Below are 15114 nucleotides of genomic sequence, written 5' to 3'. Positions count from 1 at the left end.
GGTTTAGTATGACTACAAAACATCTCAGTATTTTCTGTGAAATGTTACTTCAGTTCAAGTGTGTAGTACACTGTTATACAACTTGTTCAGTCAATTCTCAGTATCCACAAACCATCTGTAAAAACTAAAAAGTGATGACAATCATTGTAAAAATTGAATGTATTTGTAAAATAACAATTGGTTTGGTTCAGCTTTGGGTCAGTTTCGTTTTTGAATTGGCTAAAGCTACAGGGAAACTTATTTTAAGTGAGGCGCTAAATGTTTAGAGTAAGACATAATTGCATTGTCCATTGATTAATCCATGTAAAAATATAGATAAATATTATCTATACCCACTTATTCCTATTCATGGTCACGGGGATCTGTTGGAGCATATCACCCGCTCTCCGCAAAAGGCAGAGGTACACCCTGGGTCAGGTCACCAGTATATTGCAGGGCCACATATAGACACCCAACCACACAATCATAACATCCAAAAATATGTATAAATGCAGTGAAGAAGAAGAAGAAAAAAAACAAACAGTAAATGAATACAAACTTTTGTACTATATTTATTTAACCTGGATAATTACCATATTTTCTGGACAATAAGTCACACTTATTCTCAGGCTTGTCCTGCGACTTATACAGCAAAGCAACTTATATGTGGATATTTACAGTAATTTTGTCGAATAGTCACTAGTGTTAGATGGCACTTTTGAGTCAATTGAAGATAATATTGTAGCACTGAAAAAGTAAAAACATTTATGTTCATGGTAAACTACAACTCCTAGTATAACACAAGTGGAAATGCCACCCAAAAGAAAGAGCTATACTGCAAACTTCAAAGTGCAGGTAATCAAGTATGCAGCTAAAACAAAATTTGGAGTGACCAAGAGACAGACCAAGAGAGTGGAGGGCACGCTGTTTCATCTCCCCCGAGCCCGACGTTAGCACAGTTATTTAACGTTACTTGAAATGGATGAATCAATTTCGTAATTCACTTCTGCCTGTTGGTATGACTGGCCTACGTTCTTCATTGGCTAATTTAGACTATAATTTGTATAATTACAAATGTGATTATACACCAGAGCGACTTATATCTGTTTTTTTCTGTTCAACAGGGTCGTTTTTGCTAAATGTGATTTATACTCCAGTGCAACGTATAGCAGGAAAATATGGTAATCTTGTGTTTTCATTTATTTAAGCCATAATGGGTTGTTTCTGTAGAACTACACCATTAAGTTTGAATGGATTGGATATAAAACAAGGGTGGGCGACCCATCAGAAGCTTGAAGATACCAATTATCTTTGTCCCACTGACTCCATCCTCATCTGAGATGGTATCTTCCAGCTGTTGGTTGATTTAACAGACCTGATCCAGGTAATCATCACTAAAACAGACTACAAAAAACTGTTCCCTCCTGTATGCTGTATATAATAAATTGACCTTCAGTCTTAAGACTGTATAAGTAATGTTTCACAATTAATGCAACATTTCTATGTGAGGACAAGGTTTAGGACAAAAGTATTTTTTAGATTAAACCCTTGAGCTAGGTCTGACTCATTTGTTTTCAGTCTATTTAGTACAACATATAGGCTATTATAATATTTTTATTCTTTTCTCTGATATATGGTTGTATATTTACTGACAATATAGTATTAACTGGGGTCACAATTAAATAATGAATTACTGTTAAATATAGTTTATTGCTTTTATTTTATATGCCAGATAATTGGCAGATTCAAGAAGTTTTACTCAAAAGTTTCCCCTCAACAGTGGTCTTAGTTTATCAATCAATGCTTACTGCTTATTTATTCATTTGCACAGAAAAGTGCAGCTCATGTTAAACAAATTGTTATTTCAATAAACTTTACCTTGTTCATTATTACTGATTTGCCGGTGTTATAGAGGGCAGTGGGGGGATATCAAAACAGATGGCAAAAACAGTTCTCTGTTCACTTTAATGAATGTCGATTATTTCTTACAAATGTATTGCACACAAAGTTTCTTTGCTTTTACTCTTCTGGAAACTGTCCCATCATTATTTGAAGCTGACCGCTTTGTTCTTTTATGGAAATTTTTTTCAGTCATTATCTTGAATCCTTTTGTTAGTTGTCTCTCCCTCACCATTATAATAGCAATCAATAAGTTGGTGTTTTCAGTACTGGGGGTTACACCAAAATTTCGACCGGTATATACTGTACAGTATAAGGGGTAGTGAGATGCAAAGTATTTTGCCTCCAGGCATTAATTACAAATCTCAAAACCCTATCACAAGAACGGAATCCTTTAATTTTACATTACATTTTACATTTCTCATTCAATCAAACAAGTGACAGGTAATCAAAAAATGTATGTTTATAGTTTATATTTATTATTTTTATTTTCTTGAATTCAGTTATTTTCTTGATACTAATGAAAGAATTCACCTTATAATGTTTTGTTTTATGATAATGATTTTCCTTTAACTGGTGAGGTTAGGACAACAGTGGCATAAACATTGTGGTGAGTAAAGAACTACAGGCTGACAAGATCCACATGAACAAAAGATATGAACCATTGCTGACCTTTAAGAACTAACAAAATAGTAAAAGGTTCCACTATAGCTAAGTGCAACACATATCAAGATTAGTTCTTAGATGATGAATCCCAGAGCTCACAGTGGCAGCACATAATGATTTGGAGTGATTCAGTACATATCTGCAAAACATGATGTGCTGCTAGAGCGCACTCTGGATATTGAGACTATGAATCAGGTTTACTGCCTCAGACTGTAAAAATTAAGATATAACTGATGATTTATCAGTTGATAAATACTTCAATGACATAACAATTCATGTGATATTAAGGTGTTAAACTTTTTAGGCTTTTCTTTTTCCTTATCAGAAATTTTCCCATATTAATTTAATTACTAATCAGCTTTATTTACACAAATTCCTATACCCTATTAAATCGAAAGTCAAATACATACATAATAATTGTACATTGCTTAAAAAGGGTTCTGTTTTAGTAGCTCATATCAGCAAAATGTATAATGACAAATGACAGAATTAATCCAATTGTTCTGAAAAAGATCAGTGACCTACATAGTAGTTTCTGAATATCCTGTATCATTTGAAAAGAATATTAACATATGGTTAAATTAAAAAAAGCTATTGCACTGTGTAAAGGGAATTAATGAGCAAAAACAAAAGGAAATAAATAAAAAATTGAAATTGGTGGTCTAACCTGTATATGTTATGTTTATCTTGTATTTACACTGAAAAATATTAAAAGTTTATTTTTATTTCTAGAAACTACTACAAAATGAGCTCAATTAGCAATAGTTCAACTATTTTAAATAAAATATATATTTTTTTAAGTTTTAAAAGGATGCCTTCACAAAAAAATCAAAACACAAATCTGTTGTTTTATATTGGCAATGCAATACAATGTTTATACACTGTTTTTCAGTCTGCTTTGAGTGTCAGAGCGAGACATTGTGATATGGGCACATCTAATGTAGCTGGATGGATTTTGATTTCTGTTTTAAAACTTTTTGCTTTTTGTGTATCAACTAGGTAAAGAAACTTCAGATTTTTATTTTTTATAAAACTCAAAATTAGCCAAGTGAAACTAACATAAAAGTCAGACCAGATGGATTTCGTAACAAAATGAATAAAAAAATGATGGAAGGTGTAATCAGCCAAATAGCATCTTACCTGCAGGCCTCCAGGGGGTCACATGTTAAACAGTGGCGAAGAAAAAGTTGAGTTAGTGGGAGGGAGTGGGGGCATTTGTCAGGCTATGTGTTGCTAACTTGACCTTTGGGGGAAAAAAAATCCAGACTCATGCCATATACAGTAGATTTTAAAACTGTTGTTTGCTGGTCCAGCTCTCCATTCCATAGTCTAATATAAAGATGTTTAATTAACAGGGATATGACTCAGAGAAAATCAGCAAAATTTCCCAATGGACAAACAATGGAAATAATTTGGGTTGATATAAAAGGATCAAAATTAACAAAAAACAAGAAAGGCCTATAAATTGATCTGAACCCATATTAATGCTAGATGTAACATTAGGAAAGAAAACCAGCTAATGCAACCAGGCCTGAACATGTGAACAGAATGGAGCTTTTCCATTGTGATTACACAAAACACATTGAAGCATAGGAACAATGTCAGAGCACAGACTCAATGCCGACCTTACATATTAATACTTAAAATACTACTTACTACTTAGAGTAGTAGTTATTTTGTTGTTTGCCCTCTAAGTAGGGTCTTTCAGCTGTGGTACATAAATGTGTAAAAAAGGGCAATAAATTTTAAATGTAGAATTAGGACATAATACAGGTAAAATCCTCTTTCATGGTATTTGCAATTTTATAGGGCACAGTAAATATTTGGAATATCAGATCAATAAATAAGCAGGGCGCATTGAGTGTGTTTTAGTGAACTATACCTAACAAATCAAGCTACTTGTTTGATAAATTTATCTGTTTGTTTATTTATAAGGCTGAGTATATCTTAGACCAACCTGAATTTCCCTTCAGGGATAAATAGTTTATCTCATCTTACATAAACTATAGACAAGTACAAAATTATAACTACACGGGAGCTACAATTAACATTTACTGATTTTTATTAATCATCAACTGTGAAATTAATGACGTTTACTGATTTTTATTTATCTGTTAACATTCATTATTTTTCTGAATTGAGTTGTTGGTTTGTAAAATGTTGTAAAATAATGGAAAGTACCCATTATACATTCCCAGTCTGAGGAACATTTTTATATTGCAGTCAAATGTAATCAGGTATCAGGTACAGAAAAGTGAAGAAAACAACTAATCCTCACATTTAAGGTGCTAGAACTAGAGAATTTTTTAAAAAGTTTCTAAAAAAAAGGATGTTTATTGACTAACCAATTATATGAGTACTGTTCACACTAAAATAAAATATATACAGCTCCAGTACCGTAACTGCAAGAGCAAGAGTACAAGAGCTGTGGTGTCACTTCCTATATGAAAAGCTGAAATTAGCTTAAATTGTAAAGCAAGAGAGAGGGAAAGAATCATGGCCCTTACACACCACAGCCCAATTGGTGTCCTCAAGACTTTCTTACTTTCTAAAAAAAATAGTCAAATGCAATATATCCTCTGCCAGAAATTAAATATTGAAAACATATTACATTAAAAAGATTAGAAATTTAAATAGTAAGATCAACAAAACAAAACTAAACTTTATACATCCTGAGTGTCCTGGACTCCTAAATCAAACGATTTTAAGAATGTGGGAGACCACAGACATAAGGACAGTTTCAGCCGATTTTTAATATTACAATCTTTGGACCACACACACTAGAGGATTCACCCAGATTGGGAGACCATTTTAGAGCCATATGACCACACAGATAATCAGAAAGAGCTCTGCAGATGGAAGTTGACTGATTTTACACAAGAGGCCATGTCAGCAAGGAGAGCAGCAACACACATTCTATCCAGACCCAAATCTCTAAACACATTCAAAGAAAAAACTGAAACAGAGAATTAGACGGGGTGAGGAGAGGGGGTGGAGGTGGGGGGTGAAAGGGAGAAGGAAAATAAGCACAACTACAACTGTGGTAGGGGGAAAAGGGAAAAAGGGAGAGAAGCAATGCAGAGCTGAGAAAAGCTTCCCTCTGTGGCCTGCTGCTCTCTCCATTCACGGCAACAAAGGCCATTTTAAACACATCACAGAAAAAAAAAAGATTCACTTACCATCTGCTGCTGTAATTATAGACCAAATGATGAAAAGACTAGCTACATCTATACTGATTAAGAACTAGCAGTTATCTTAACATGTCCCCCTCACCTTCTCTCCCCTCAGTTTGCATAGGAGCTCTTACCAAAAGGTCTTGAACAACACACACACTACTTCAGTTACTAGTCCTCAAAAAATAAATAAATACTAAAAAAAATAATCAAAACAAAAACAATGTACAGCTGCACATAGACATACATGCTGCATTTAGTCTAAAGGATGATAGACATAGTTAATTAAATATGAAAACAGGAAAAATGGAGGCTTGAAAGTGTCACTGCAACAAACACACACGCACCCAACACATATCAATGGCAATATACCCAGACTATTGTAATGACAGGGAAAGAGCAGAAAAAGGGTTTGTTAGGAGTCCTGCCTCTATTCCTAGTGAGAGGCAGGTTTGGGGGTGAGGAAAGAGGGTTACGGGGGTTGTGGTCCCAGGCACAAAACTGGGCCCCCCAAAAATTAGTGTGTCACCCCCCCAACACCACCAATCTTCCTTGCCCTCCCTTCACATCTTCACCGCCTAGCTATGTGTGTGTGTATGTCCCAGTCCTCCTTAGTGCTGCCTGCTGCTTCACTGGAGCCCCAGCTACGTACAGTGAGACAGTAAGGAGGCTAACTGAGCATAAAAACCTACAGGGTTGCAGCCTTTTTCCCCAGCCATCACTTTCTACAATACAAATCAATATTTTTGGGGGCACAGAAAAATCTAAAAAAAAATCTGGTGATCCCCATTGGTATGTGGGAGACAGGTGTGAAAGGAGGGGTTTATTTGACCTACCATTAGGGAGTAAAAAATTTATTTGTGGAAGGCGAGTTGGCTGCTGCACTGAGCTGTAAGCCTGCCAAGCTGCTCAGATATCAGTTTGAGAAAAAGTCTGAGGAGACAGAGAGGGCGGATAAGGAGGCAAAAAAAAAGAAGTGTGGATCTGAGAGGTGTTTCTCTGTGCTTTCTCACACACAAGGTTTAAGAAATCTGCTTTCAAGTTGAAGTTGCAAAATAAAAACCATAAACCACAGCAAAAACATGAAGCTGACTTTTATACACCAAGACACAGGAAAATATTTGAACAGAGGAGAGGTGGCATGGAATAAATTCTGAAATATGTTGTTAATTGCACTGACAGTGGGGCACAGTATTTGTCTAAGTATCTTGTATTTCCTAATGAAATTTGGTCATGGGACATGGGAGTCACTGGAAAGAGGCTGGCTCTGAGAATGCTGAATGTGCTGCTCTCAAACTATGCTGCTTTACCAGGTGGAAACCAAGGCCCTGCCCACCCTCTTTCTATCACATGCACTTGCATATGCGCACACAGAAATAGAAACATAGGGCACATTAAAAAAAGTTTCTGCCATCAGTTTATTGGCTGCATTTTGTTTAAAAAATCCTCAACCAAACACAAAATTGACTGAATCCTTGAGCAATACCCATTTTAACTAGTTCTCACAGTCAAACTGCCAAGGAGACTACGGCATACTACTATGATTTTTACATGTATGTAAAAATGTAAGGTTTGGCTCTAAAAGGATTAAAACCTGGTTGTACTATGCAAGGTTTTCTAAAATGTCTAAGCATTTCAATGACCTAATTTGCATAGATGTCTTCTATAAAATAATAAAAATTTCCACACAATGGACACAGTGTGTCACCCCCCCAACACCACCAATCTTCCTTGCCCTCCCTTCACATCTTCACCGCCTAGCTATGTGTGTGTGTATGTGTGCTGGCTCCGAGAACTTACATGCTTATGTCAACAAACTGATGGTATTACAATAACATATTTAAATTTAAATGTTTAAAAGTAATGTAAAAATGCAATTTCATATTTTGGACAATGTTTTAGAAAGCTCCTGTGACAGTGGATGTCTGAACTATTTCAAAGCAAATTTTCTCACTCTTTTACAAGAACTAGCATGCTGTTTTCAGCTTGCAAAAAGTCTATTAATAAATAATAATAATAAACATAGTAACTAACTAGTAATAATAATGAAGATAATAGATGCAGCCCTGGATACATCATTTCACTTTACATTGGCACCTGCTCTATTAGTAGCTCTAGTAGTATTAAAAATCTCAGAATAAATGCATTCTGAGCAGTACAGTAAAAGTCATTGTGGAAGTTCAGCTGACTACTTCAGTTACCCTCTACACCAAAAAACAGTACACCCAAATTCTATAAATCTCATTTAAAACAATTATATTACATAGCCTATATTCTACCATTAAAATACATTACCTACCCTCTATGAGTCAACTCGAATGTAGGACTAAGATGGTAGTATTTGTACCGTTCATCCAACAGACATTTTAGACGTTAGCAATTGCAGTCTTAAAACTAAATTATTGCAGAGGGTATGAGGGATATATAAATGTAGACTTTTTAATACCTTAAATATTACTGCTTATTTGTCCTGTTGACACCATACAGGATGGTTTAGCAATTACGTAATTCTTGTTAAACTGTCTACACGGTGCATAAGTTTAGTAACGTTACATAGACGTTACATCTTTCTACGTTCGTCATGACACGGAGTTTAACTCGATCTGTTTTTACAAGTACATAACTTGCGTTATAAAAGGACTTCTTTATTATGTACTAACATATTAAGATGACTGTTTCTATAACATTCTATGTACGTAATTCGCGCAAACTTTCTGCTAACAATGTAATCATAATTTAGTATGAAGCCAAGCTTCCGGGAAACTGCTGAGTGAGTGAAATATGCTTTTAATCCGACGAATTCGTCTAAGCTCTTATTTTAATTGACATTATCACGACAGGATTAAGATAGTTTTCCTTAAATTCATTCTCAAAATAAACGAATGTGGCCGTTTCTTTTTAATACGGTTGAGGGATAATTTCGATGCATATTTAACGTTTATAGTCAGTGGGCTGGGGTCTTTGGGGAGGGGGCTGTGACTGGGGGAGTGTCTGCTTTCTTGTTACTCATTTATCTCTAAAAACCCCTTTCAACAAAAATATAAAACAATTCCTCAAATGTTAACGTTAACCTATATAATGAGGTCAACCGACCTGCCTGGGCGTAGGTAGGAAAATAACAGGCACCGTTTGACAAGAGACATGTGAAGCTTTGACTAACGTTATAACGCTAGAGAGCGTTTCGCTTTAAACAGCAGTCAGGCAGGACGTTCCACTAACTTTCTACAATAATACCAAATCCGCTCAAAATGTTTTCACTTTAACGCTATAGCAAAGCCAAATAAATGGTTAATCAAAAATTTCAAGGCAGTAACTTAATACATATACAGTGAACATATAACTTTATAAAGGAGTTGCTTACCTTCCGTAGAAAAACAATGTCCAAAAAAATATTGGTGTCGTCATATACCTCATCTTACAGAAATTATGAAAGAGAAATTAAGTGTTGAGTAAATGTATTTGAAGCCGGACTCTCATTCTGTGTCAGTGGAGGATTTGAAAGTGGCGCCAACCGCTCTGTTCCTCAGGTCCCGACACAGTCGTCACGCACAAAAAAAATAAATAGAAAATCAAACGCGCGAGCAGTAATATTTCACCTGTATCAAAACGTGCGTTTCAACTAGTACAATGGTTCCATGTAATTGATTTTCAATAATACGATTTGTATGATTTTTATTTATTATTTTTTTAAGTTAAAAAAAATAACGGTCAGTTGCTAGGCCGCGGTGCAGGACGGGACATTGTGCAAGGCGGTTTTGTTTTGAATTTGTAACCGGTCAAAGAGGGAAGGGCAGTGTCTCCCCCTGCAGGAATCTCTCTCCCTCGCGCTCTCGCTCTCTCGCTCTCTCTCTCTCTCTCTCTCTCTCTCTCTCTCTCTTTCATTGTGTGTGTGTGTGTGTGTGTGTTTCACAGATCAGCAATTTTTCTATTTGACTCCTATAAAGACATTAAATGTGTTTACAATTGCAATATAAATCTATATATATATATAAATTGCAATTTTCAATATAAAGCTATATATACAGTATATATATAAAGCAGGTTGATTGTATTTTAAAATTTTTAAATATAATAAAATGATGCCTACATTTTAAGATCTAAGTCAATGTATCATTATGCTGGCAAAATATTTTCAAGCCTTTTTTGCTAAGTGATTTATGGGTTTGTGAGTCCCCATTTTGGACATGAACTTCTACTGTCCTCACTGGCATCTACTGCTGTGATTATTATTTATTTATATTTTTTATAGAAATAAAATTGAATTAAATTGAACTGACTCAGTTTACATTGTTTTGCAGCAGGTTCCTGTTCTGCTAAAGACAAGCTTCATGACAACATGTACAAGAAGACAAAATACTCATAATTCAAAACTGTACTCTGTAGTGACTGTGGCAAACAGGCAATTTTAATTTCCCAGGGCATGAGGAATGCATTAACCTTTATATTTTAAAAAATGTAAAACCAACGTAGAAGCCATGTTGCAGGAACAAAATATACACAAACATTTTGTATTTTTTTATTTTAAAAGGGCAACCTGCTGGTGCAAGGGTAAGCTTGTATAACTAATGGACAGAAAATTCAGTGGGGAAAGAAGAATATCTCAATTTATATTGCTTTTATAGCATGTTTTTTTGGTGTTTATAAATTATTGCAGAACCCATCAGAAAACTATGTCCTAACAGATGATTACAGAAATACAGTTGCAAAATGAATTATTTTCAGTGGAAGATTTAAGAACATCTCTTGATGTTCTTATTATGCAGTGTAATATTTAATGGAACGGTATCAAAAGTGTTGAAAAGCTTACTGAGCCAATTGAAATTACTCATGAGTTTTGACATAGCTGCCGTGTTAATCTTTTGGGATGTGAAGTAATGTGGGAGGGAGTGGGGATTCCAATCCATTACTATACACTGGATTTGTGCCAAAGTTCTCCTGAAGGCATTGTGCAATCCTTGCCCAAAGAATGCAAGGTGTCAAACCTAAATTCTGATTTACAGCATCCAAATGATATGCACTGCACAGTGTACTACAAATACACTCCTGGCCCTGATCAGTATATGAAAATGGTTTTTTATAGAGATCCACACACATCCATCATCCTAACTGATATGTTTTGGAACAAAGAGGGAAGGACTGGGGTAAGCTACACACTTTAATAACTTTCTGCACCTATCTCTATATCTAAAACTGCACTGTGCTACCAAATGGGGTATTTTGTCACAAGATGTGTAAAAAGTAATGATTAGGCACGTGTTGCTGACAACCAAGAAAAGAAAAAGAAAAAAAACACCACAAGATAATTTAACCAGTGTTAAATGCTTGTAATTACTGTTTATGATTTTTAAAGCTTTAGATTTAAAGCCAAAGATTTTTAAAGTGGAATTTATTGAACTAACACCATATGAGATCAAGCATTACTGCCTGTTGGTGGTAGATGTTTTCTCAAGATGGGTTGAAGTTTTTCCTGTAGCCAAAGCTGATGCATCATGGTGGGTTAAAGTAATTGTAAAAGAAAGTGTTCCATGTTTTGGAATCCCTGAACATCTGTACAGTGACAATGGTTCACACTTTTTGAACAGCTGCACAGGTGAAATATATACACATACATGATCCTGAGAATACACATAAACAAGTAACCTGAGAGTTACCAACAAAGGATCAACAATGGAACCCCGACACGGACTGTGGCATCCTTTTAGATATACATGCTTATGTGGACTGAGATGATTATGTATAAATTTTTCTTTTGATATGTCTTTTATGATTTGTGTAAGTCCAATTAGGAGAGGTAGTGCAGTGATGTGTTTGAGAGATATTTTCCCATGAATTTGTGTTATCTTAGTCATAAAAAGAGGGAAATGATGGAAAAATAAAGCGAACACTGTTCCAAATACCCGTGAGTTTAATTCTGAAATTTAGGTATTCATGAAACTCAGATAACATTTAGCTCTAGCAGGATTTTATTAATAGTTTTCCCATAGACTGTACAAAGCCATATTGATGTCTTCAAGGTCATACATATAAAGATAAAGCATTGTCTGTATTTACTCCCATAAAGCTTTGTGTTGTGTTAGGTAAATTGTTTTAATAAATAGACTCAGAAGACAAACTTCAGTAAGATTATATAGAAGTTTTACTTGCAAGGAGTAACAATCACACAGCACCTTGGTACAGCATGAGGATCACTGGCTGCTTGCAGCCTAACACATCAGTTTTCATGGTAACACAAAAGGGAGGTGATTTCCCACAGAAAGATATCTTATACTTATTTCAAACTTAAAATTTTCATATTTATTCAAAATAACTCCTAAATAAATAATAGAGAGTTCTAAATAAATAAAATGAAAGTGCAATTGTGTAATTACTTAGGCATGTTGCATTCTGTGCAAAAAAAAAAAAAGATTACCATTTACCATTCGATTTTCCTGCTGACGGTATTCTGCCAATTTTCTTTTAAAGACGTCGAGTGGTTTATGGACAAGATTGGGGTGCATTGTTTCTAAGGGTCTTTTTGTTGGGTCTCATGCTGTCTGCTGCCAGCGGTTTGAGACACACAACACACATGGGTCTCTCCTCTGCCCCCACCAGCCCCACTGTGAATCCAAGACCCAGGTAGGCTTCATCGTATTTTCTTTTTTGGCTGGCTTTGGCTGGTATGTGGTTGTTTTATTTTGCGTGTATAGTGTTTGTCAGTAAAGAAAATTATGAATTAGGATATACACAAAATTAGACTAATTTACTCCCGTTCGCTGCGTCCCACCTGTCACAGCGTCACGCCCCACAGTTTGAGAATCACTGTACTAAAGTAAGGTGGATCAGGACACAGGAGGGTAAACATTTTAATTTCTCTAACATGTTGCAAATCACCCCTGCCTTCCACCCGAGAGAAAGCTGGGATAGGCTCCAGCAGATCCCCGTGACCCTGAGCCAGGAAAAGCGGGTATAGAAGATGGATGGATGGATGGATGGATGTTGCAAATCAGAGTGGGGTGTTTTTTCTTCCTTTATCACAACTACTCTGTGTATTGACTGATAAGCCGTGGGCTTCTGCTCATCCAGGCTAATTCTCCTGGCTGCTCCAGAGCTGCTGTTGGACAGCCAACAGGCCCTGTGTTGTTAGTAGGAGTTAGCTTTTTGTACAGCGAATCTAATTAGTTTTTAGCTGTGTTAGACTAGAGCTAATCCATAAACAAGCTGTACAGAAACAAACAGCACATCAAGTTAGCAACAGGAAGTGAATTCACTTACCAGGAAGTACCTTATCACTTTGAAGACAGGCAAACAAAAATGATTCCTGGTGGAATCAGACTTATACATATGAACATATATAATGATTCTTTTTTTGGAACCTAATTCAGATATTGTCATAATGCACTGCACTGAATGCATAATTCATTATAGGAGTTGCTCTGATCTGTTATATATCATGATGTAACAGACATAAGTGGTGGATGGTGCATTATAAAAGAAGAGGTAAAAATAATATAACTAAATAGTCAAATACTAAAATCTTTGACATGGATGCAGGGCGTTCCTCATTATAGATAGACATGGTTTATGAGATGACTTGGCATGATATGATTTTTAGATTCCAGACAACCAAGGGATAACATTTTGAAGTGAGAACATGGTTCCAACATTGTCCCAGGCTTTAGAAAGACAAACTGATGATCCTCCTTTTCATTACCAACTCTAACAGAGCTTAAAGATTGTTCCTTGCAGAATTCTGATATTGCTGCCCCGGCAGATAACAGCAAATATATACATAATAAATGGAGCATAACTTTATGACATCTTACTGTTTCCTACAAGTAAACTGACCATTTATTGAATGCTGTTCATGTTTACAGCCACAAAATTGTTTCTTTTTTTTTTAATAAAAAAAAAAAACACTAAATGATATTGCTCCCTTTCTAGTTTATTGTTGGCACACTTAAAAAAAAAAAAAACAACCTAGAATCTCTTTTGTCAGATTTTGGCAGTAGAGTCATCACATAGGTAGTATCTACCACCAGATAGTGCAAATACATAAAACAAACAAACAATGAAGTCTGGACAGAATTAATTCATCAACCAAAATTTATTTATCAGATTTTTAAAAAAATACATTTTTAAATACATGCATTCTCACTAAGTTGCAGAGGTGGTGAAGAACTATCCTGACAGTAGACTTTAAAGGTTTAGTGTACACTAGTTTATTCTCTGAACACATCTAAAGGCAAAAATACATGAAAATGAGGTGAAATGAGGTGCTGTCATACAGGCATATATGGTAAGATGTGATATATTGCATAAATCAAGTTAACAGTAAACATTATTCAGATAGGACTACAGCTTCCAGTAATTTCAAAGTCATACTAATTAAAGTTTTGACTGTTCTTAGGTAATTTGCTGACATTAGGAGTGAGTATACCAAGATTCAGTTGGTTTGTTTAGTGTTGGAAAGTGAGCAGCCATGCTTCTGATGTTGCAGCTTCTGGAGAGTTTTCATTGAGGCTAAACTCAATTCTGAATGATCAATAAATCCCTCCATATTAGTAAGGTGATACATACATTTCCTTAGTTTTTGGTAGCATTGCCTTTAAACTGTATGACTTGGGCAAGCATTTGGGCATCCTTCCACAAGCTTCTTGCAATAGTTTGCTGGAATTCTGGCCCATTCCTCCTGACAGAACTGGTGTAGCTGAGTCAGGTTTGTAGGCTGCCTTGCTCGCACACGCTTTTTCAATTCTGCCCACAAATTTTCTATGGGATTGAAATCAGGGCTTTGTGATGGCCACAACATTGACTTTGTTGTCCTTAAGCCACTTTGTGACTATTTTGGTGGTATGCTTAGGAGTCATTGTCCATTTGGAAGACCCATTTGCACCCAAGCTTCAACTTCCTGGCTGATGGCTTGAGATGTTGCTTCAATATTTCCACATAATGTTCTTTCTTCATGATGCCATCTATTTTATGAAGTGCACCAGTTCCTCTTGCAGAAAAACAGCCCCACAACATGATGCTGCCACCCCCACACTTCACAGTTGGGATGTGTTCTCAGGTTTACAAGCTTTCCCCTTTTTCCTCCAAATGTAACAATGGTTGGCCAAACAGTTCCACTTTAGTTTCGTCAGACCATAGGTCATGTCTCCAAAAATTAGGGTCTTTGTCCCTGTGTCCGTTTGCAAACTGTAATCTGGCTTTTTTATGTTGCTTTTGGAGTTATGGCTTCTTCCTGCCTGAGTGGCCTTTTAGATCCATGTCAGTACAGGACTTGTGTGGAACACAGAACACAGAAGCCGCCTCCTTCCTGAGCTGTATGATGGCTGGACATTACCATGTTGTTTATACTTGCGGATAATTGTTTGAACAGATAAACGTGGCACCTTCAAGCATCTGGCCTCCAATTAAC

This window comes from Mastacembelus armatus, chromosome 18 (assembly GCF_900324485.2).
Source record: "Mastacembelus armatus chromosome 18, fMasArm1.2, whole genome shotgun sequence".
In the NCBI taxonomy this organism is placed as follows: Eukaryota; Metazoa; Chordata; class Actinopteri; order Synbranchiformes; family Mastacembelidae; genus Mastacembelus; species Mastacembelus armatus.
Note: the sequence above shows the minus strand (reverse complement) of the source record.